The sequence below is a fragment of the Schistocerca piceifrons genome, chromosome 1 (genome assembly GCF_021461385.2).
Source record: "Schistocerca piceifrons isolate TAMUIC-IGC-003096 chromosome 1, iqSchPice1.1, whole genome shotgun sequence".
NCBI classification, from domain to species: Eukaryota; Metazoa; Arthropoda; class Insecta; order Orthoptera; family Acrididae; genus Schistocerca; species Schistocerca piceifrons.
In genome coordinates this window covers 507,096,129-507,121,114 of record NC_060138.1, presented here as the reverse complement: position 1 = coordinate 507,121,114, position 24,986 = coordinate 507,096,129, and positions in this window count along the sequence as shown.

Sequence of the window (24,986 nt, the reverse complement as noted above, 5' to 3'; positions counted from 1 at the left end):
ACTTCGTGACCATCAATCCTGATGTTAAGTTTCTCGCTCTTCTCATTTCTACTACTTCTCATTACCTTCGTCTTTCTCCGATTTACTCTCAAACCATGCTGTGTACTTATTAGACTGTTCATTCCGTTCAGCAAATCATTTAATTCTTCTTCACTTTCACTCAGGATAGCAATGTCATCAGCAAATCGTATCATTGATATCCTTTCACCCTGTATTTTAATTCCACTCCTGAACCTTTCTTTTATTTCCATCATTGCTTCCTCGATGTACAGATTGAAGAGTAGGGGCGAAAGGCTACAGCCTTGTCTTACACCCTTCTTAATACGAGCACTTCGTTCTTGATCGTCCACTCTTATTATTCCCTCTTGGTTGTTGTACATGTTGTATATGACCCGTCTCTCCCTATACCTTACCCCCACTTTTTTCGGAATCTCGAACAGCTTGCACCATTTTATATTGTTGAAAGCTTTTTCCAGGTCGACAAATCCTATGAAAGTGTCTTGATTTTTCTTTAGCCTTGCTTCCATTATTAGCCGTAACGGCAGAATTGCCTCTCTCGTCCCTTTACTTTTCATAAAGCCAAACTGATCGTCACATAGCGCATTCTCAATTTTCTTTCCCATTCTTCTGTATATTATTCTTGTAAGCAGCTTCGATGCATGAGCTGTTAAGCTGATTGTGCGATAATTCTCGCACTTGTCAGCTCTTGCCGTCTTCGGAATTGTGTGGATGATGCTTTTCCGAAAGTCAGATGGTATATCGCCAGACTCATATATTCTACACACCAACGTGAATAGTCGTTTTGTTGCCACTTCCCCCAATGATTTTAGAAATTCTGATGGAAAGTTATCTATCCCTTCTGCCTTATTTGACCGTAAGTCCTCCAAAGCTCTTTTAAAATCCGATTCTAATACTGGATCCCCTATCTCTTATAAATCGACTCCTGTTTCTTCTTCTATCACATCAGACAAATCTTCACCCTCATAGAGGCTTTCAATGTATTCTTTCCACCTATCTGCTCTCTCCTCTGCATTTAACAGTGGAATTCCCGTTGCACTCATAATGTTACCACCGTTGCTTTTAATGTCACCAAAGGTTGTTTTGACTTTCCTGTATGCTGAGTCTGTCCTTCCGACAATCATATCTTTTTCGATGCCTTCACATTTTTCCTGCAGCCATTTCGTCTTAGCTTCGCTGCACTTCCTATTTGTTTTATTCCTCAGCGACTTGTATTTCTGTATTTCTGATTTTCCCGGAACATGTTTGTACTTCCTCCTTTCGTCAATCAACTGAAGTATTTCTTCTGTTACCCATGGTTTCTTCACAGCTACCTTCTTTGTACCTATGTTTTCCTTCCCAACTTCTGTGATGGACTTTTTAGAGATGTTCATTCGTCTTCAGCAGTACTGCCTACTGTGCTATTCCTTATTGCTGTATCTATAGCGTTAGAGAACTTCAAACGTATCTCGTCATTCCTTAGTACTTCCGTATCCCACTTCTTTGCGTATTGATTCTTCCTGACTAATGTCTTGAACTTCAGCCTACTCTTCATCACTACTATTTTGTGATCTGAGTCTATATCTGCTCCTGGGTACGCCTTACAGTCCAGTATCTGATTTCGGAATCTCTGTCTGACCATGCTGTAATCTAATTGAATCTTCCCGTATCTCCCGGCCTTTTCCAAGTATTCGCTATTACAAGCTGAAACTTGTTACAGAACTCAATTAGTCTTTCTCCTCTTTCATTCCTTGTCCCAAGCCCAGTCCCTTCCCAGCGATCCGAATGGGGGACTATTCGGGAATCTTTTGCCAATGGAAAGATCATCATGAAACTTCTTCAATTACAGGCCACATGTCATGTGGATACACGTTACGTGTCTTTAATGCAGTGGTATCCATTGCCTTCTGCATCCCCATGTCGTTGATCATTGCTGATTCTTCCGCCTTTAGGGGCAATTTCCCACCCTTAGGACAAGAGAGTGCCTTGAACCTCTATCCGCTCCTCCGCCCTCTTTGACAAGGCCGTTGGCACAATGAGGCTGACTTCTTATGCCGGAAGTCTTCAGCCGCCAATGCTGATTATTTATCAAAATTGAGGCAGTGGCGGGGATCGAACCCGGGACCGAAAACGTTTTGATTATGAATCAAAGACGCTACCCCTAGGCCACGGGTACCAGAGGTTTTTAGGTTAGTTAAGTTTAAGTAGTTCTAAGTTCTGGGGGACTGATGATCTCAGATGTTAAGTCCCATAGTGCTCGGAGCCATTGAACTGGACCATTCTACATCTATCTACATCTACATCGATACTCCGCAAGCCACCCAACGGTGTGTGGCGGAGGGCACTTTACGTGCCACTGTCATTACCTCCCTTTCCTGTTCCAGTCGCGTATGGTTCGCGGTAAGAACGACTGTCTGAAAGCCTCCGTGCGCGCTCTAATCTCTCTAATTTTACATTCGTGATCTCCTCGGGAAGTATAAGTAGGGGGAAGCAATATATTCGATACCTCATCCAGAAACGCACCCTCTCGAAACCTGGCGAGCAAGCTACACCGCGATGCAGAGCGCCTCTCTTGCAGAGTCTGCCACTTGAGTTTATTAAACATCTCCGTAACGCTATCACGGTTACCAAATAACCCAGTGACGAATCGCGCCGCTCTTCTTTGGATCTTCTCTATCTCCTCCGTCAACCCGACCTGGTACGGATCCCACACTGATGAGCAATACTCAAGTATATGTCGAACGAGTGTTTTGTAAGCCACCTCCTTTGTTGATGGACTACATTTTCTAAGCACTCTCCCAATGAATCTCAACCTGGTACCCGCCTTACCAACAATTAGTTTTATATGATCATTCCACTTCAAATCGTTCCGTACGCATACTCCCAGATATTTTACATAAGTAACTGCTACCAGTGTTTGTTCGGCTATCATATAATCATACAATAAGGGATCCTTCTTTCTATGTATTCGCAATACATTACATTTGTCTATGTTAAGGGTCAGTTGCCACTCCCTGCACCAAGTGCCTATCCGCTGCAGATCTTCCTGTATTTCGCTACAATTTTCTAATGCAGCAACTTCTCTGTATACTACAGCATCATCCGCGAAAAGCCGCATGGAACTTCCGACACTATCTACTAAGTCATTTATATATATTGTGAAAAGCAATGGTCCCATAACACTCCCCTGTGGCACGCCAGAGGTTACTTTAACGTCTGTAGACGTCTCTCCATTGATAACAACATGCTGTGTTCTGTTTGCTAAAAACTCTTCAATCCAGCCACACAGCTGGTCTGATATTCCGTAGGCTCTTACTTTGTTTATCAGGCGACAGTGCGGAACTGTATCGAACGCCTTCCGGAAGTCAAGAAAAATAGCATCTACCTGGGAGCCTGTATCTAATATTTTCTGGGTCTCATGAACAAATAAGGCGAGTTGGGTCTCACACGATCGCTGTTTCCGGAATCCATGTTGATTCCTACATAGTAGAGTCTGGGTTTCCAGAAATGACATGATACGCGAGCAAAAAACATGTTCTAAAATTCTACAAGAGATCGACGTAAGAGATATAGGTCTATAGTTTTGCGCATCTGCTCGACGACCCTTCTTGAAGACTGGGACTATCTGTGCTCTTTTCCAATCATTTGGAACCCTCCGTTCCTCTAGAGACTTGCGGTACACGGCTGTTAGAAGGGGGGCAAGTTCTTTCGCGTACTCTGTGTAGAATCGAATTGGTATCCCGTCAGGTCCAGTGGATTTTCCTCTATTGAGTGATTCCAGTTGCTTTTCTATTCCTTGGACACTTATTTCGATGTCAGCCATTTTTTCGTTTGTGCGAGGATTTAGAGAAGGAACTGCAGTGCGGTCTTCCTCTGTGAAACAGCTTTGGAAAAAGGTGTTTAGTATTTCAGCTTTACGCGTGTCATCCTCTGTTTCAATGCCATCATCATCCCGTAGTGTCTGGATATGCTGTTTCGAGCCACTTACTGATTTAACGTAAGACCAGAACTTCCTAGGATTTTCTGTCAAGTCGGTACATAGAATTTTACTTTCGAATTCAATGAACGCTTCACGCATAGCCCTCCTTACGCTAACTTTGACATCGTTTAGCTTCTGTTTGTCTGAGAGGTTTTGGCTGCGTTTAAACTTGGAGTGGAGCTCTCTTTGCTTTCGCAGTAGTTTCCTAACTTTGTTGTTGTACCACGGTGGGTTTTTCCCGTCCCTCACAGTTTTACTCGGCACGTACCTGTCTAAAACGCATTTTACGATTGCCTTGAACTTTTTCCATAAACACTCAACATTGTCAGTGTCGGAACAGAAATTTTCGTTTTGATCTGTTAGGTAGTCTGAAATCTGCCTTCTATTACTCTTGCTAAACAGATAAACCTTCCTCCCTTTTTTTATATTCCTATTAACTTCCATATTCAGGGATGCTGCAACGGCCTTATGATCACTGATTCCCTGTTCTGTATATACAGATTCGAAAAGTTCGGGTCTGTTTGTTATCAGTAGGTCCAATATGTTATCTCCACGAGTCGGTTCTCTGTTTAATTGCTCGAGGTAATTTTCGGATAGTGCACTCAGTATAATGTCACTCGATGCTCCGTCCCTACCACCCGTCCTAAACATCTGAGTGTCCCAGTCTATATCTGGTAAATTGAAATCTCCACCTAAGACTATAACATGCTGAGAAAATTTATGTGAAATGTATTCCAAATTTTCTCTCAGTTGTTCTACCACTAATGCTGCTGAGTCGGGAGGTCGGTAAAAGGAGCCAATTATTAACCTAGTTCGGTTGTTTAGTGTAACCTCCACCCATAATAATTCACAGGAACTATCCACTTCTACTTCACTACAGGACAAACTACTACTAACAGCGATGAACACTCCACCACCGGTTGCATGCAATCTATCCTTTCTAAACACCGTCTGTACCTTTGTAAAAATTTCGGCAGAATTTATCTCTGGCTTAAGCCAGCTTTCCGTACCTATAACGATTACAGCTTCGGAGCTTTCTATCAGCGCTTGAAGTTCCGGTACTTTACCAACGCAGCTTCGACAGTTGACAATTACAATACCGATTGCTGCTTGGTCCCCGCATGTCCTGACTTTGCCCCGCACCCGTTGAGGCTGTTGCCCTTTCTGTACTTGCCCGAGGCCATCTAACCTAAAAAACCGCCCAGCCCACGCCACACAACCCCTGCTACCCGTGTAGCCGCTTGTTGCGTGTAGTGGACTCCTGACCTATCCAGCGGAACCCGAAACCCCACCACCCTATGGCGCAAGTCGAGGAATCTGCAGCCCACACGGTCGCAGAACCGTCTCAGCCTCTGATTCAGACCCTCCACTCGGCTCTGTACCAAAGGTCCGCAGTCAGTCCTGTCGACGATGCTGCAGATGGTGAGCTCTGCTTTCATCCCGCTAGCGAGACTGGCAGTCTTCACCAAATCAGATAGCCGCCGGAAGCCAGAGAGGATTTCCTCCGATCCATAGCGACACACATCATTGGTGCCGACATGAGCGACCACCTGCAGATGGGTGCACCCTGTACCCTTCATGGCATCCGGAAGGACCCTTTCCACATCTGGAATGACTCCCCCCGGTATGCACACGGAGTGCACATTGGTTTTCTTCCCCTCTCTTGCTGCCATTTCCCTAAGGGGCCCCATTACGCGCCTGACGTTGGAGCTCCCAACTACCAGTAAGCCCACCCTCTGCGACTGCCCGGATCTTGCAGATTGAGGGGCATCCTCTGGAACAGGACAAGCAGCCATGTCAGGCCGAAGATCAGTATCAGCCTGAGACAGAGCCTGAAACCGGTTCGTCAGACAAACTGGAGAGGCTTTCCGTTCAGCCCTCCAGAATGTCTTTCGCCCCCTGCCACACCTTGAAACGACCTCCCACTCTACCACAGGTGAGGGATCAGCCTCAATGCGGGCAGTATCCCGGGCAACCACAGTCGTAGTCCGATCAGGGGATGCGTGGGACGAGCTGGCCGTCCCCGACAAACCCCTATCCCGACCCCCACAGTGATGCCCATTGGCAACAGCCTCAAGCTGTGTGACCGAAGCCAACACTGCCTGAAGCTGGGAGCGAAGGGATGCCAACTCAGCCTGCATCCGAACACAGCAGTTGCAGTCCCTATCCATGCTAAAAACTGTTTTGCTAAGAACGTCTGAACTAATCTACAGAGAGCGCAAACAAATCGACAAAATTTAAACGGTTATTAAAATACAAGATTGCCTAGTAAATGCAGTAATGCTGCTACTTGCGCACTGCTGACACTGCTCTGCGGCAGAAGGAGACTAAGCGAGATTACACTATTCAGGTACTAAAACACGATGCTACACTCTCAAATACTATAATACGCCCGAAATTTATGAATTAAACAATGCAAGAACCAAAAACACGCAAAGAAATTAAGAATTAAACTATGTAACAAATGAGTGAGCTAGGAGTATACGACTTGCTGCTCAGCTGCTTATCCAACGGCGGCAGGGAGCACACTGACTGCGACCAACCGACACTGGCCGTTCAAAACAAAACAGTAGACAAACGACTACGCGAATTTACACTATTCAGGTACTAAAACGCGATGCTACAACTCTCAAATACTATAATACGCCCGAAATTTATGAATTACACAATGCAAGTACCAAAAACACGCAAAAAAATTAAGAATTAAACTATGTAACAAATGAGTGAGTTAGGAGTATACGACTTGCTGCTCAGCTGCTTATCCAACGGCGGCAGGGAGCACACTGACTGCGACCAACCGACACTGGCCGTTCAAAACAAAACAGTAGACAAACGACTACGCGAATTTACACTATTCAGGTACTAAAACGCGATGCTACAACTCTCAAATACTATAATACGCCCGAAATTTATGAATTAAACAATGCAAGTACCAAAAACACGCAAAGAAATTAAGAATTAAACTATGTAACAAATGAGTGAGTTAGGAGTATACGACTTGCTGCTCAGCTGCTTATCCAACGGCGGCAGGGACCATTGGGGAGAGAGAAACCGTTTACCTTTCATTGCACAAAAAATTTTTATTGATATAATTAATTAGTTCAAATAAAATTATAATGAAACATTTTGCCAAATGTGTGGCTGGAGCCTGTTTATGTTAACGCATATTTCGTGGGAGTATAGTAACGTTATTACAAAAAAATGATTTCTATGTTAAGTATCTCGAGGACTAGACTGAAGACAAAATTAACAGTAAATGACACGCTAGGTGAATGTGTTCTTAACGGAATAAATAGAATAAGCAACTGTGAACATGCAAGTCTTTCATCTGAGACACAGCCAACGCATGAAATGGACAGACAGTACTTACATATACAGAAATTTCTTTTAAGTTTGCGAATCATGGACCAGTAAACAACATTTATCTTAGAAATATATCTGCGCTCCTGGCGGCAATCAGGTACAGACACGAACGCCGTGTACAACAGGTAGAGAGGACAACGCTCAGTTGCTCCGCTTGACAACAATCGGCGTCCCGACCAACAACGCGAGGTATACAAATCTCAGACCGCCTTTGTTTTAGATATACGCCCTCAGACAGTACTAACTTCAAAACAGACAACTGTTATTGGGTGTACCTGGAGCATCTTGTATCCCGCCTGGAAGGCGGCTCGTGGGTTTGCTCCTGTAAACTGAAGGGTAGGCAGAATGTAGGAAGCGGGTAGGAGGAGGTGAGGTAAAATCTCGGTACAACTTTTTAAGTAAAAGTACATTTAATAGAGAATATTAGTCAATGACATATACGTAACTTTTGGTAAAGATCACGTAGGTGCGAAGCTGTACATCAGTCAAATCTAACATTGGCTAGAAGTTACGAGGGCAAAATCGATGCAATAGAAACTATGTTGCTTGGTCGTTTACTCGGAATCAAATGGGTAGAATCTGGAGCGACGCTCGTAGAGCTGCACAGCGCCGGCTAGAGGGCGCTGTCGTCGGTGTCGGTGTCGTAGTGACGATCTAAGAACTTGTACCTACGCCGTGGCATCGTAGCTATCGATATCACAGAGCATAAATAGGACGTTAGAGTCTACTGTATAAGAAAGACACGCAAGGACCCGAGGGGGTAGGTCAAATCAGAAACCCAGGCTCAGTGATACAACAAACCGTAAGAATTTACGATCCAATAAATCACGCGTCTCAATACGATAACCGAATGCGCAATAACTTAAACTCCTTAAGTAAATAATCCTATCCTAATAAACCAAAGGCAACGCACTTCGAACAATATTAGATAGAAACACATCAAATTAGTATCAAAACACTTTAAGAAAATTGTTATTCCCTCCAAGCAGGAACCAAATCACAAACTCTAGCTATTTGAAACAAGCAATCAAGATCACACTAACATAAGATAACCTCAAGGAAAGGCATAAAATGATAAATTATCCTCAAAATACTTGCACGTCCTTGATGGACCCAAGCATTCAAGACTCCAAAGAAATATCCTTCCTAATGACCATACACTGGTGCACCTGTTCAATGATACACAATGCTTTCTGAAACAAACATTAATACACAGCAAACCCCAAAGTTTAAACCGTAAACCAAAATATAGATACAGTCACACGCCAACACGAACTGTTGCAGTCAGAATGGCGGAAGAAGTTGCGTAGCGGCGAACCACAACATAAGTTGTGCACAGGGTTTCGTGATTGAGAATCAACCAGTAAAATGTCTCAGGTTCGTCACACTTGCAACAGGGAGGGCAGAATATGTGTCTCCAACGAATGACGTAAATACAGTGGTATCATCTTATTACGTCAGTCGAAGTCCGTGTCCAACAGCACCGGAAATATAGGTCACGAGACGTGACCCCCAACAGCTAACGACCTCCAGACTTCTTCGCTACGGAGTCCATCCCAAGACACATCCAATACAGACAGCGTCGACCCAAATGGAAATTTTCATAGCTACAGTCTTCGCCGAGGATGTTGCCCCTGTGTCCGTTACCAACCGCACGCTGCCACTAGCTGCCCCTCACTCCTCACGTACACACGGTCGAACACATCTCCCCGTGCGAGCCACCTCGTGACCGCATCACGAGTGCCGAAAGGGTGCGATCTCTGGAGGAGAATCCATAGCGCGAAACCCTGCAGGGCTCGGTATCGTCGGAACAATGCCCACGAAATGAAATTAATTGCTCATCACTTGTCACATAACATCCAGGAGTGTGTAGCATCAAATACGTACCTTGAAGCGCTGTGATAACGCATAGCAGCTTACTTGTTAGTCTTTTTCCTCTTAGCTATAGTGCTTTTGTTATCGAAGCGAATACAGCGAAGTAGAAACAGGAATCTTCTATATGGCGTAGTAATTCAATATTCATTACACCCGCCTATATCCCACTCATGTTTAAGTTCCTGCATATGGCAGGAGACACAGGAAGGCGAGCGTCTCCACAAGGTCTGTATTTTGTGCGGCACGAGAACTGTCAAACTGTTCACAAATATTCAGTACGTGCATATTAGGGAACATAGCAACGTCATCCCTCAATTTATCATCAAAATAAAGAGAAAAAAATTCCGTTTGACTCTCCGTTGCTATAGTCAGCGGGCTTATGAGAAATGATTTATGGCTTTTAGATTTTCCGCTATGATTAACCGATTGCCATTTAGGCTGCCCATCTTTACTCATAACTCGAAGGTTCGTCACTGGAAGAGGCAACCAGACCTGAATCTGTATCGTGCTCACTTACTTAAATGTTGTCCTCTCCCTCTTCTTTACTATCCTCAACAGAGACTGTTCGTCATCAGTCCGTAGCGCCTCTGACATAATTTCCTCATATGTGGGAAACTTGGACACTTTCTGAAATTGCGTAGGAAACAACGTTGAAACTTCTATGTATCCAGTGAACACTTCTTAAAAACACGTAACTGTTCAGAAAAGTGATAACAAATTTACTTACGAGTTGATGTACAATAAAAACAATGACGATGATCAAGCGCAAGCGTCGACTCAGTTCGCTGAAAATCGGAGCCACACACGTAGTCGCGTCGGGTATAACAGACATAATGATATTAAGGAGATCTAACGCTACAATCATAGAAGAGAGGAATTTACACGATGCTGGCTCCCTTTGTTTCTTACCATTTCAAAGATCAGCTTCAGATCAAAAGCTGGGTTCGTGTTGACGAGCACTTGAAGGTTAACAATCAGCGTCATGTCATTATTGAGCATTACAAAGGTATCTCAAATGAAGTTATGAAGTATAGAGTCCACCTACGTTCGAAATCTGCTATAACGACAGAAAACACATCCCATTAGTAAGTTATCTCATGGTAAGAAGCTTGTTTCCATAAAAAATTTCTGAAGTATTTGCGGATCATACATAAACATTGGTGCTAAAAGAGGGAGTTTAATAACTTCCTTTATGTTTCACCAAGTTTTGGATTTGCAGCCAGATGACGTCGACTTCTTGCCACGATATTTCGGCTGACAACCATTCATCCATCTTCAGATGAATATTTAGAACTGAAGATGGATGAATGTTTGTCATCCGAAATATCGTGGTCAAGAAGTCGACGTCATCTGGCTGCAGTCCAGAAACATCATGGAAACTTTTTAAGTTTGCAGAATTTCGAGAATCACAGCTTTCTCTTTTTCTTTTTTTCTTTCTTTCTTTCTTTTGTTTTTGACATGCATCAGTTGACATTTACCTTACCGTACTTCGGTTGGCCCTCTGTCATAGAGTACACGTCTGCCCAATTTCAGTTGTCTGTGTTTGTTTCGTGAAAACACTTAACAGAATTATGGTCATTTCACATGCGAGATGATGTATCAGAGTGTCATGTAAAGCTGCAAGATCTTTAGATGCCATTCATACAATAATAATTGTACTAACCACCAGAAGTCTGTCAATAATTTCTTGGGTGTCCTCTACATATGAGCAGGTATGTACTAAGATTAAGATTATGTGTAATGTCAAGGGATATCAAACGGGATCTCTCATAACACAATAGTGATGAATAATATTTCATGTCACTAGATAGGAAACGTATATGGCTCTCCTGCGCCTTGGTAGACAGTGAAGAGTCCCCATACGTCATGCGCTGCTGGCCCATCAGAAAGACAGCGTACGGTATGGAGCGCATGCATCAGCTGGCCCCAGCACAAATATTGCGGCCACCCAGCACGGTGTTCGCTCGTTCTCATATCGTGACGTCATTACTACCTGCTGCAGCTCGTCTGATATTACGGCCGCGCGGTGTTTGCTTCGGTGAGGAGGGGCCGTGAGCAGTTATTTACATCTCCTCGGACACTGCCCGTGCCGCGCAAGCGTACAAACACACGCGCCTCTGCGTACACACTGGCGCAGGCGAACACGCCAGCGATATCTGCCGAATGCTTGCGTGTCTGTCACGACTTATAACTTCCGGGAGATCTCGCCGTGGGTGCGGCATGGCGGAGCTTTGTCTACGTTTTATTACATTCATGAATAACGCGAGTTGGCCTCTCTCTCCACCTTCCACCCCCCCCCCCCCCCCTCATCCCTAGCTAATATATCACGCTGGTTCTCCTGACTTCCAACCCCACGGTGGAGCTAAAAAAAGGCACAGGATTGGGGAGATGAAGGAACGAGTAAGCGCGCGGGTGGCGTCGTGGACGCTGACGATTTATTCTGACCCGCGATGGGGTATTCCCCATCCGCTCCCACGAATATGGAAACCGGGAGAAAGATTTGTGACGTTTCTGCAAGCCGGCACACTGCAGCGCAAAGCCGAGCTGTGCCGCGCAGTTCTTCAATAAGCGGAAATATACGGCTTGGAGTCACTGAGGAACAAGGCGAAGCGAGAGGCGCCGCTCCTGAAATCTATGGTGAACGGTATCAAGATACCAACGATTTAGTCTTCTGACCTTATCAAATTAAATAAGACTTCTGCCAAGCAGCGCCTATCATTTGCTTCATTCTGATGACAGCGGCGAGGGAGCTGCTCTGATCCATTGACACTCAACTGCCGCACTGTTTACTTGGTCGGGTCTGAGTTCAAGGCGTGCGGATCTCACTTTGTTAAGGGACGTTATCTGAGGATAATCTTTCTGCCGAAAATTTAATGTACTTAAATTTTGTTTTCGGATACGTTTTCGCTGAAGGCCACGGTCTTCGAGTTTTTCAAGAAAAAGCCGCGTGGTCTAAGGCGCCTTGTCACGTCCGTGCGGCTCTCCCGTCGGAGGTTCGAGTCCTCCATCAGGCATGGGTGTGTGCGTTGTCCATTGCGTATGTTAGTTTACGTTAAGTACTGTGTAGGCTTATGGACCGATGACCTCAGCAGTTTGGTCCCATAAGACCTTACCACAAATTTCCAAAAAGTATTCAAGAAAAACTTGTTTGATGATTATATTTATACATTTTTCCTGAATAACTCGAGAACTATAGCCTTCAGCGAAACGTATTCTAGTACTAAATTTAACTACATGAAATTTCCTGAACAAAGGTCCTGTTCATTTTTCTGTAGGACTAATAGCCTCTGTGTAAGGGCGACGAATACTGCTCGTGGTATCTGAAGGTGCTGCACTTAAAACTCCATTGATACGGGCAGCTGAATTATCCTGTATGTACACTGAAATATTAAAACCAACATCTTTTCGGGTCATCGCTATTCTAGATGGTTTGATGCGCACCGTCAAGACTTACTCTCCTGCGACACGCTCTTTATCCCAGAGTCCTCATTTACTGGATGGGTACACTCGAACGTCTTCCCCTACAATTTTCTGCCCTCTGTAGCTCCCTCAGTTCCCATGTAAGTTATCCCTGGGTGTCATAACACATCCCTTATCGTCCAGACCCTTTTCTTGTCAACGTTTTCGACACGTTTCTCTCTTTGCCGGTTCTGTGGAGAACCTCTTGATTTCTTATTCATGCACCTAATTTTCAACATATTTCTGTAATAACTAGATTTCATACGCTACGAATCTCTTCTATTCTGGTTTTCTCAGAGTACAGAGCTATACCATGGAGAAAAACGCACTTGTTGCACAGACAGCATAGTCGATACAACAGCGTCAGTTGCAGACAAAAGTTTTGAGGCCAAGCCTTTGCCAAGCAGCTGTTGTTTTAATTCCTTTCTAAATTTGCATTAATATTCAATGAACGTAATGATTTCATATTCTCGTGCACTTGCGTTTTAACTTGAAGTCGTAACAGATTATAATAAATAGATTTACATAGTCCCCATTGTTTCATTCCGTTGTTTGATGAAATTGTATATTTTATCAAATTGTCAGTTACCACTTCCTTGTTTCACGCGTACTACGGCCGCAGATCACATTTCATTAAGACTTACAGATAAAATGAATTCGTGTCTGCAGCTGCAGATTGGCCACAAACCATTTTTCTCTGAACGTTATGACTCCATTTGGACTACTGTGATTGTCTATTATGGTTGATGAGTTACAGATGTGATTATACTCTCCCATATTCAGTATTATCAAAGAAAGACCTCTGGAACAGTGTTTGAGAGAATAATATTTGACATAGTGTCGGTTACCATAATAGTGAACATAAATTATAAACTGTTAAAGGTGTACACAATACAATGCGTTTTTACAGCTGGCCTTCAATAAGGTACTGAATTCCACAAACGTTAAATAGTACATATTTGCAAGACAGGAACATTTCTTTTGGTATGTGTATTTGTGTTGCATAATAAAAATTTCTAGAATTTCTTCTTTCAGTGATTCACTCAAAATGTTAATAACGTGCCAATAAACACGAACTATAGACTGAAGTACAAGATACTTGTAATGCCTGTCATCAGCGTCATTTTGGATTGTTATCACCTGTGAGGTTTGCGTAACTGTCAGTGATGATGACTCTAACCGTTACTGATGTTACGATTGTAGTGCTGATTTAATGTTTTGTAGATTTAATTACTGATTTATGTCATGCCAGGTATAGATAAAATTCCCTCATTCTTTGGTTATTTCTTCAGATCACTTACGGGGTTCACTGCGTCCGTCTAAGATTTTTTCATAGTTTGAGGACCTTTCACAAATTCTGGAATTTTAGGGTGCGAGGATCAGCATGATGTTCACATTGAAGATGCACCTCACTTTTTGGTAATTGTTATCGAAGGACTGACAGAAGTTGTTATTAATTTTTCTCTTGTCACCCATTTTATTTCTATTACAGCCTCTTTTCTTTCTTTATTAGATACTCTTAGAGTAATCGTAATTTAGGGGTAAATAAACGCAATTCAAATTTTCTTAGGTACGTATCCTCTTCTATCTATCCCGAATTAATCACAGTAATGGGGCTCATATTACTAACAAGAAAAGTCTCCTAATAAATAGGAAAGTATTTAGCGGTCCAGGCTTTATAAATGATACGTATAAGTGGACGCACATTCTTCGTGCAGTGTGCTTAAAATGACAGCAAACTCACAAGGAGGAAAATATCGTACTGTAAATATGAAAGGCATTCCAAAAGTAAAGTGATTTTTCTGTTATTCGGACACGAAGCGATGCTTTCGCATAGCCATTTCACGCGCCAGATGTTTGTGCACTGACAAAATTTTCACGACATCTTAGTATAGCACTAGTAAAGATGGTAGAATCATGTACGACGCAAATGAAGATTGTGCATGTGTAAAAGCGGATAATAACCTTAAAACACGTTCCGTTGAAAAGAAATGCAGAGGTTTTCGTTTACAGAAGCGCCATGAGTCCTTGTTTCTCAGTACTTCTTTTGAACGTTGTGTTAAATGGTAGACAAATACTGCCGCTCTAAACAATAAAACGTAGATGTAATATTATACTAACACTTCGGAAGGTTGAACACAGACGCAATTTGCAAGACAGCTTAATCTCTCTACGAACTACGTAAACAGCGAGAACGCTGTTTCACAGGGAAACTTACTCTTGTCAAGTATTTATACACTCGATTACAATGCAGTTATTATGCAAGAACATTCTCAGAAAGATAATCCACTGTAGAAACTGGTGATGAACGTTAGTGTGCGTTACATACGTAGTTCCCTTCCTTCCGAGCACTTCACACACACCTACATGGAGATATTTTGATAATTTGCTGACATGTGTGGAGAATCCCACACCCTGTTTGTTTTAAGGTTTGCATAATTTTCATGTCTTTTGCTCGATGTTTTACATATGCTTGTCTGGAGAGCACAGCAGAACTACCCGTCCCATTTCCTATCTCGCTCTTTAACAAGGGCCGGCCGTTGTGGCTGAGCGGTTCTAGGTCTTTCAGTCTGGAACCGCGCTGCTGCTACGGTCGCAAGTTCGAGTCCTGCCTCGGGCATGGATGTGTGTGCTGTCCTTAGGTTAGTTAGGTTTAAGTTGTTCTAAGTTCTATGGGACTGATGCCCTCAGATGTCAAGTCCCATAGTGCTCAGAGCCATTTTGAACGTTTAACAAGGCCGCTCTTTCGGCGTTACTTCTCTGCAGTTCATGGTTCTGCAACGATTGCCACTTTCACTTCAGAAGACAATTATTGCAGTCCTTCCGTCGTAACAATATTTTTCTGTAATGATCAACAGTTTCTAACTTCTGAAGGGTGTACCACATTGCTATTATCTAATCTTGAATTTCCTGCATCAGTCAGTGGTTGGGTGCTTGTATATTAGCAGTATTCTGTTTGAGGTCCTTAGCATTCTCTGTGTAGTTCGGTAGTGATTTATCCCAAAATTTTGGCATCAGTAGTTTCTGTCTCGCAACTCGAGACAGTTGTAGAAGTCTCTACCGGAGTGAGTGGGAGATTTTTCTCCGTAGCTGATGACATGGAGAATTTTTCTTATGACTTCCACATTGGCCTTCTGTACACTGAATCTGATAATCCTTGTCACTTTTATATGTAGAGCAGTCTGCTTTTCAACAAATAATTTAGAATGGTGGAAGCTGGTTTCATTTATTTTATTTTATTTTACTTTCCTTGTTTTTACTTATTTATTTATTTTTTGAATTTTCACTATTTTCCTTCAGGTCTGTTTTTATGCACTCAGGGAAGCCAAGTCAATAAGCAAACGTCGAAACTGCCTATGTATATATGTTAAGAAGACATAGATTCCTATACAGTTTTCATTTCATAAAACAAGAATTTCGGACGAATTTTTAGTGATGTTGGTTTCATCCGTTTTCCTTGAAAAAGAGATGAATACCTACACTTTCGAACTGTTCAGGTTTGTGACACGTCTGGTCAGGATATCAGAAGTGTGTGCGTCTCTTGGTATGCTGCCGAGCAAATAGTTTTCTGTGGACCGAAAGGATATGTACCCTTTGTACAGCTTGGCACGCCCAGTTGGTTTGCAGGACTGCCTACCAGCTAAAGCGGGGCCGACAGGTGAGGAGTTAGAAACACAAGTTGGCCAATTTGGACTTCGCTCCATGGAAGATTCAGGCAGGAAACACGTTATGGCTTGCTGAATGGATAATCATAGACTACTAAATGATGCCAGCCCTCACCAGTACGGGTTTAGAGGAGACAAGTCAATAGAGGACGCAATTAATAAGGCGACTTCGCGAGCGACATATATTCATTGTACTTATGCTCTAGCGGTGGTGATTGATATTGCTATTTTTTGTGATAGCAGAAGAGCCAACACCGTGTTACGAGTGGAGGGCGAAATGCACGCGTTTTAGCTCACGCAGGCTGGCGTGAGGAGGGAAGAACTATACTGACGTGAGGTTTGGAACATGGCAAAGAATGAGAACTCAGAGAGCGGACGTCATTAGTTTGATACTTAACTTTAACCATTAATGATGAACGTCGCTCTTGACGGTACATGATTCACAATATTATCTGTTCAGAATACATTCTTGAAGTAATTATAGTAACTGAATATGGTGCCTTGCTAGGTCGAAGCAAATGACGTAGCTGAAGGCTATGCTAAACTATCGTCTCTGCAAATGAGAGCGTATGTTGACAGTGAACCATCGTTAGCAAAGTCGGCTGCACAACTGGGGCGAGTGCTAGGGAGTCTCTCTAGACTAGACCTGCCGTGTGGCGGCGCTCGGTCTGCAATCACTGGTAGTGGCGACACGCGGGTCCGACGTATACTAACGGACCGCGGCCGATTTAAAGGCTACCACCTAGCAAGTGTGGTGTATGCCTGTTACACCACACTATTTGTGTCGATAACCTTGGTGGCTCTCTTCTTTTGGTCACCTTAGGGGATTCGAGCGTCTAAAAGCGCTGTACAACTACCTGAGAGATTATTTCCACGGATAACATACTTATTAAACATGGGCAGGAAAGAAAATAGCAAAGACAAAAGGCTGTCCGCAGGGATCAGTGTGTGGTCCATAGTTCTGGGATGGAGCCCATACTACAGAAATTACTTGTCGGCGGTAAAAGAAGCGGACTGGTTGCATTTGCAGATGACGTGCTGTTCGTTGTAAGTGGTGACTCCAGACGAATTACACAACACAAATGCAATGCGACACTCTACGAACTTGAGGGCTGGTGACGAAGTGTTATTTTGTCACTGGCACGTCACAAAACAAGACGAATTCTGCTGAAAGGGAACCTAGTATGAAACCATAAAATAAAATTAAATAATGTTACTATTAGGATAAGCGCAGTAACGAAATTTCCAGTGGTATTTCCAGACGAACGTCATAACTTTGCACGTCATATAGAGGAAGCAGGCAGAAAAGATACAAGCGAGAGGAATAAAATGATAACCAATGCAAACTGCCGATTTCAGCTTCCGTTGAAGAGTATACCATCGCTCTATATTAGCATCAACCGTAGGATATAATGTGAGCGTTTGGGCTCTTAGATTTTAGCTATTAAAGACAGAATCACAAGCGAGAAGTGTTCAACGAGGAGTGCTACCAAGAATAACGGGCACCTACTGCACTACTCCGAATTATGCTTTCTTAGTAATTCTAGAAATATGCCCACTATACTGGGAATTTAGGAAAAGGGGAACCTTTCACTCGTTAAAGAAAGGCAATCAAATGAAAATACGAAGTGTGCTTGGAACTGAGGCAAATTTGAAAAATTTAATAACAGGTGACATATTACAACTGCGGTAAACTTAAAGACACACTTCAGACACAGTCAGGAGAACATAAAAATTTCTTCCTAGAATGTGAGAGAGATTAAAAATGAGATTCTTTGATTCGTTGAGTGGACTGATACGTTACCTGACTGGCCATGGCCTGTGTGCTTCGTACATATACCATATCAAAAGATAGCTGCACCTATGGCAGTGTAGGCACACCAGAACACACATTGTGGGATTGCACATCTATGAAGATGTGGCGGGTAATCGATGTCAGGTATTAAGGATAAGGTATCCCAAAGCAGCACTGAGGAGCGAATGGACCTGGCTCGTCTTGGACGATACAGCAGCCGCAGTATACAGGAAAGCCAAGGAAGACTTCACGAGACATTCAATCATAAGTCAGCATGCTGCCATCCTGGCCACACACCATGACCTGCATATGGAGCGAAGATAACTGAAGTCGGCGACCACCGAATAAAATGATATCCAAAGTATCTACATTACGTTGGTGTACTGGTAGATAGGACAGCTTGGCTGTGGAAGTGGAAGGGTACCCCACAACATAGACAGGCAACAGTATTCACAATTGCAAGCACCCAAGCTTTAATGATCTTCCAGCAATAAAGGCTCTTAATAAATCTCAATTGAGCAAGGACATAAACTTGGTTACAAACATATGTTAACCTTCAACCAGTGAATAACCCCAATAAAGAATTACCAATCAATAAAACGTAGATAACTGACTGCTTTACAAGAATGCTTAAACTAAGTAAAATCATGAAAGCTAAGTTACAAATTTTATGTTAAGCTTCAACAGGTGAATAACCCCAATAAAGCATTCTCATTTAAATAAAACATAGATTGGGAAACGCCTTACCAAAATGCTTGAATTGTGTAAAATCATGAAAAGCTGAGTTACCACTTTTCTCACAAACTACTTAGGAATTTACAGCAAATAAACTAGTTTGATCTGTTTAACCAGAAGGTATCTGTCAAGTCCAAGCGGCTGAAGCCACTCAGAGCGAACGACCGTCCCGACGCTGGTCATCAACCGACATCGTCACGGCCCAGTGGCCACCGTGCTAAAACAGACTAACGTTTCGGTAAGCGACCGACAGCAACACAGGAGTAACAGTGACTGAAAGTCTGCGTACGCCTTACGGAACACGGCACAACCTGAAGCGGGAGCAGACACAGCTGACTAGCGGCCATACAACTGCGAGCAAACAAATCTCACGCCGCCCGTACTAACGCGGGAAATGATAACGAGCGACAAGACGCCACGCGCAAAGCAGCAACTGTGCCTACCCCTCGTCCACAGAATGTGCCCTGTCTCCTTGTCTGCGGTAATACAATTTATAGCACACAATAAACGATTTAATAATGGCATTAGTTCAACGCAAGATCAGTTAACAGTTAGGTCCAGTAAAGATTTACCAACGCATTTACCTTCAAACCAAGTTCCGGACCACAGGCGGAAATTAGTAAACTTGGCCTAAGTTTTCACCAGACGGATAAATAAGAAATCAAATTAAACAGTTGCCAAAAAAACAGTCACAATACGCAAACCCTTCAAGACCTTGCTATCTTACTCACAGTTATAATTAACGGCGAAACATACACAAATGAATGACAAGAAATTCACCATTGAAAGCAAAAAAAAAAAAAAAAACACACCACAAAGGTTAAATTAATTAATTTGCAGACGAGCCAGTCACTGAAAGCTCAGTTCCACAAGATTAGGACTAACCTCACTCGGCAGCAATACATTTGTGATCGTGATAACTAGGTTGCCCAAACAGGACTCCAAAACCCAAAACAACAGGTCACACGTTAGCTGTCTTGTTCTCGCATACTAGGCACCACCGGGCTAAGACAATCGCGACGAAAAAAATTGCGCCATAATGTATTTTACACCCTGTTTTCAAAGTACTTCCGCCTCACTACGGTAATTTAAATTACTACTGTCATTGAGTTGCTGCTTTGCCTGACAGTGAGCGTCGCTAGCAGTGCGTATCGATATATCTCCTCTCGTAATATCTTTGCTTGACTGCTATTACTTCCCCGTCGTTGTCTGTCGTGAGTGAGTTCGCATCACGAGCTAGGGTCGGCCAGTCAGTTGGAACGCGTCTGGAGTGCAGTCCGGACCTGCCAGTCGGGGAGTTGCAATGCGGCACTAGTGCAGTCGGGTTGGAGCAGCAGTGAGGCCTATGTCGACATGGCTTGCCCGACCATTGCCGCAACGCATCACTTGAGGCGGGCCACGGTCTTGGTGGATCGTCGGTCGGTCGTCCTACCGGGCGATGCGTTGTGGCTTGCCGATCGTTCATGATTCGGCTGTGTGTGTGTGTGTGTGTGTGTGTGTGTGTGTGTGTGTGTGTGTGCATCGACTCCGGATTTGTCTTCGCGCGTGCTTAGTTGCTGTTGCATCGTTCAGATACTCGTGCAAGTGTTTGTCAGGTTGTGTGTGTAGTTCGCGTTAGTTCCACTGACGATTATTTTAAATGTTGTCGGTGTACTGGCTCTGAGAGGTCGGTCGTCTCATCGGGCGACATGTAACTGGTTCTCTGAGCGCTTCTGGGCCCATTAAGTTACCGTCTTGTGAAATTTGGGTCGGTCCTTTCCTGGTGCAGGGATGTCGTTTCGCCAGTGCGCGTGTTTCCTCTGCATGGTTTGGTCCGAGTCAGTAATTCCGCCGTCGTGTGTCTGAAAGAGAGTGGGAGACGCACCAGCAGTGAGTAGCAGTCGCGCAAGGACCAGCAGGCAGCCGGTCGTTTGCTGTGGGCCAGGGAAGATATCTCCGCGAGGTGCAGTCGCTTGGTCTGCTGCCGGTCTCTGCGCAGTGTCAGAGCGTGTGTGGAGCTGTACGATCGGTACGAGCCTCGTGGTTCACCGACCCAGGACGTCAAAGTTGAGTGGTGTTTCGAGTAACCAAGCCTCGTCCATTCATGTTGTGGTTCGTTCGGTGGTTCGCTGTTGAGGAGGTTTTCCTGTGAGCAACACCGAGTGTTTGTACATACTTCATGATGGCTTATCACGTTTATAACCTTTGGTGGCTCACCTAAGTGTACGAAGGCAGACCGACCTCCCTGGAGGCTTCTGAGTGCCGTTGCCTTTGTTGTCTTTCCCACCGGTGTTTAATTATCTGTTTTTGGCTACTTAAAATTTGATGCTTATGGTTATTTTTTTTTTTTAATTTTGGAAAATTAATTGTGGGCTCTCAGCCTTGCGACTTTATTCTTAAAACTAGTTTTCAAGCTTGAACATTGCGGCCTTCTGCCTCTACAGAATTATGGTAACGTACTTCAAAATTTTGAAACTTAATTGTGGCCTTCAGCCATTTGTATTGCACCTCACATATATTTGTTCTATCTACTTTGCCTTGAGGCTTTCCACCTAGCTGTGATACATGTTTTTTAATTATTTTATTGCTATTTTAAATAGATTTTTATCTTGTTGATTTGTTAAGATTTCTTGTTTGGAGGCCTTCAGCCGTGAAAGAGTTGCGTTTGGTAAAGGTTCGGCTATGTGCCGCTTTGGTTGTAAATGTGTTATTAAATTATAATAAATTACAATTAGAAGGTGGAAATGACTCCAACCTTATTTGGCCCTTTCCACAATCCTAGTTACCAGTTTCACCCAGCGGGTTGAGCGGGCGTATCAATAATTTTTAACAAAACTGTGTACTCAACGATGTGCTGCCTATCATCCTGTCCCTTCCCCTTATCAGTGTTTTCCACATATTCCTGTCCTCTCCGATTCTTCGCAGAACCTCCTCACTCCTAGCCGTATCAGTGCACTTAATTTTCAACATTTTTCTGGAGCACCATATCTCAAACGCTTAGATTTTCTTCTGTTCCAGTTTTCCCACAGTCGATGTTTCACTAATCATACCATGCTGTACTCCAGACGTACATTCTCAGAAATTTCTTCCTCAAATTAAGGCCGATATTTGATAATGATAGACTTCTCTTGGGCAGGGACGCCCTTTTTGCAATTGCTAGTCTGCTTTTGATGTTCTCCTTGCTCCGTCCGTCATTGGTTATTTTACTGCCTAGGTAGCAGAATTCCTTAAGTTCATCTGCTTCGCGACCATCAATCCTGATATTAAGTGTCTCATTGTTCTCATTTCTACTACGTCTCATTACCTTCGTCTTTATTTGATTTAGTCTCAATTCATACTCTGTACTCATTAGACTGTTCTTTCCGTTCAGCAGATCATATAATTCTTCTTCACTTTCGCATGATCAATTAGATAATATGCGGTGCCGCAGCCGTTGTCAGGGCGATTATCCTCACTCCAGGTATTGCTGCAGCCTTTGTCAGGGCTATTAGCCTCACTCCAGGTACAATGCATTCTTTCCTCGTCGTCGCAGTAGGAGGGGAAGCATACCGGACCTACCGCCTTGGCCGTCTTATGCCATGGGTAAACGTCTGCCGTACTCGTCTGATAGGAGCTGGTTGGACCTCTGGTCGTTCCTGGAGGGACTGAAACAGGGAAAACACCCCGTCTTTGTCTGGATTGGAAACTGGGAAATCCAAGGTTGAAGACAAACGTTCTACCAGCTAGGCTACTACGGCCGCTACAGTTGAAGAAGAAGAAAATTGAATTGTGGTGGCTAAATGGAATTTCATAGTGTGAAAAAGAAAAGAAGGAAAAATAGTGGTTCGCCATGCTCAGTTAAAGCAGAGAAAAATTTAACTGCGATGCGTAAACGGAATTCATTACTAGAAAAAAATAAAGCGAGGAAAAATAGCAGAAAAACAAGCAGTGGTGGTAAATAATGAAAGACAGAGCTATCAGTTACAATTTTAAAAAGAGTATATATTTTTCCATTTCTTATATTTTCCTTAAGAATTATAAAAGGAAGTTGTGTTCGTGGAAGAGACCCAGGGAACCTGGAAAGTTTCAAACTGATTATATAATTTAAGATAAAAATTCCGAAACTAGATTTTTAACTGCCAGATATTTCCAGGGACTGATGTGGGATCTGAAAATAATGCATAAGGAATTACAGCAGTAATCTACGTGTAAATAGTGTGGCGAGCTGTGGTGCATGCAGTACGGCGCAGCGAAGAGTGTTGCTGGCCGGTGTGCTGCGGGTCGCAAATTCAAACTAATCCACGAGCAACTGTTTGTTGTTCAGTATTTATCATCTGTGGGTCCTTCATGAAATTTCTTATAGTCGTAAGGCTTATATGTACTGGAATATTCGATGTTTGCTTAAGCAGCTCCGCTCTCCATCCTGGACTTCAGTTTCGTTTAGACTATGTGGTGGTTTTCAAAACAAACAGGCTTTCAATACTGTTATATTTCGTTGGCAACCTTGCTTTAGAACTTAGATTTGAGCGTAGTTACGACAGGAAACTGTGGTGAAGACGCTGGGTACTTCAAAACATCTATATCACTGCGAATCAAGGCATGCAACGTGAATGCTGTTGCCTACATTGACAGGAACAAGAATACAAGCAGTAATTCGTTCCCGAGGCCCTTATATTCAGCACAGAAATAGATTTGAAAACAGCAAACAGTCATCTGGACATCAGGTGTCTATCAGTGTTGTCCAGAGATGCCAGTCTCGACCAGACGAAATAGCTGAAAACATTCGACAAAGTAGCAAATCAAACAGGTGGGATGACACAGTTTGGGAAATGGATACATTTACTTGGACGGCACAATCCAATAGCTGTTCGAGACCAAGGACAAGATGTTCTATAGCTTGGACAAATTACGGGCCAAAATGTAGAAAACATGGTGACCATCTGCCTCAATTCTGCTTAATGGAAGAACCACTGAAGAGCAGGGCCCAACGTTATGAGAATATGCCGAGTGTTTGGGTTCGTCTGAAACCTAATGACAGAAGCCGACCAAATGTGACGTTTGATGAAAGTTGTCAGAAAAAACATGTACCAAAGCTCTTCTGGTAAAGGACGCAACAACAACAGAGGAATTCATCAAGTGGTGCTAATCCGTAGAGGAAATGCAAAAGACAAATGGTCGTGTGAAAGAGGTAGGACCAACTCCCGAATGGTGCCTACAGCAATTGTATAAGGCCACCACCACCTCGCCAGTCTAATACGTCAGGTAGTGACAGAATAGGTACGGCAGACTGAGTAAGCAAGAGATAGCAGTCACGGTTGTAGACCACATGCATCACGAAGGAAGAGGCGTTCTTGACTAAGACGTGTGTCGAACTCAAGCGCCGATCACCGTCAATAGTGGAATGCATCAATAACATCGGGTCGGCCAACTCGGACTTATGCAGTAGCTATCAAATGACAACCCTGCACGTGACCAATACAGGTGCAACCAGCTGACGGAACCATGTATTGCAAGAATAACTGTCAGTGAACATAGCTTCCCGAATTTGTCGTTTTAGCAGAAAGTAGTCATCATCTTAATCTTGGGTGGGACATCTTTCAGGCTCACAAGAAGAAGAATGAAGTTCTAGATTGACGAATTGATTCCAAGAAACACGCATAACAGAGATTTCACAAGGCTGTTTTTTTCACTAGTTTGTCGAGACGCTCAATTGAACTGTGAAGTTTTCTAGACTAAAGAAGGTATATAAATGCCAGCGACGATCATTAGGTGTCTGATAGCTTTGGACCACTAACTATTACGTATAACCACAACTCATCACTAAAGGTATAGGCAAAGTGGCTGTCGAATCCATCCAGGGAGTGCAGCTTAGGGACATTGAGGAAGAACTCTGCTCTGCTAGCACTTTCGTGTAACATGAAGCACAAATAGTAACATTTTTGCTGTATAAGAGGTAATTTTTTACAGTTCCGCAATTCCAGGAACATGTATGGAGCATTTTCCAACAATTTTTATATAATATTGGCGACAATTTGTTATATTTTTATTGTAAAATAGGGTCGATGGTGAAGAAGTCCCACAGTACAGTTTTTGGGACTGCATAGCACGTTTAATTAATCTAGAAACAATGAGAAACTGCGTGTAAATCTTAACTAAAGTA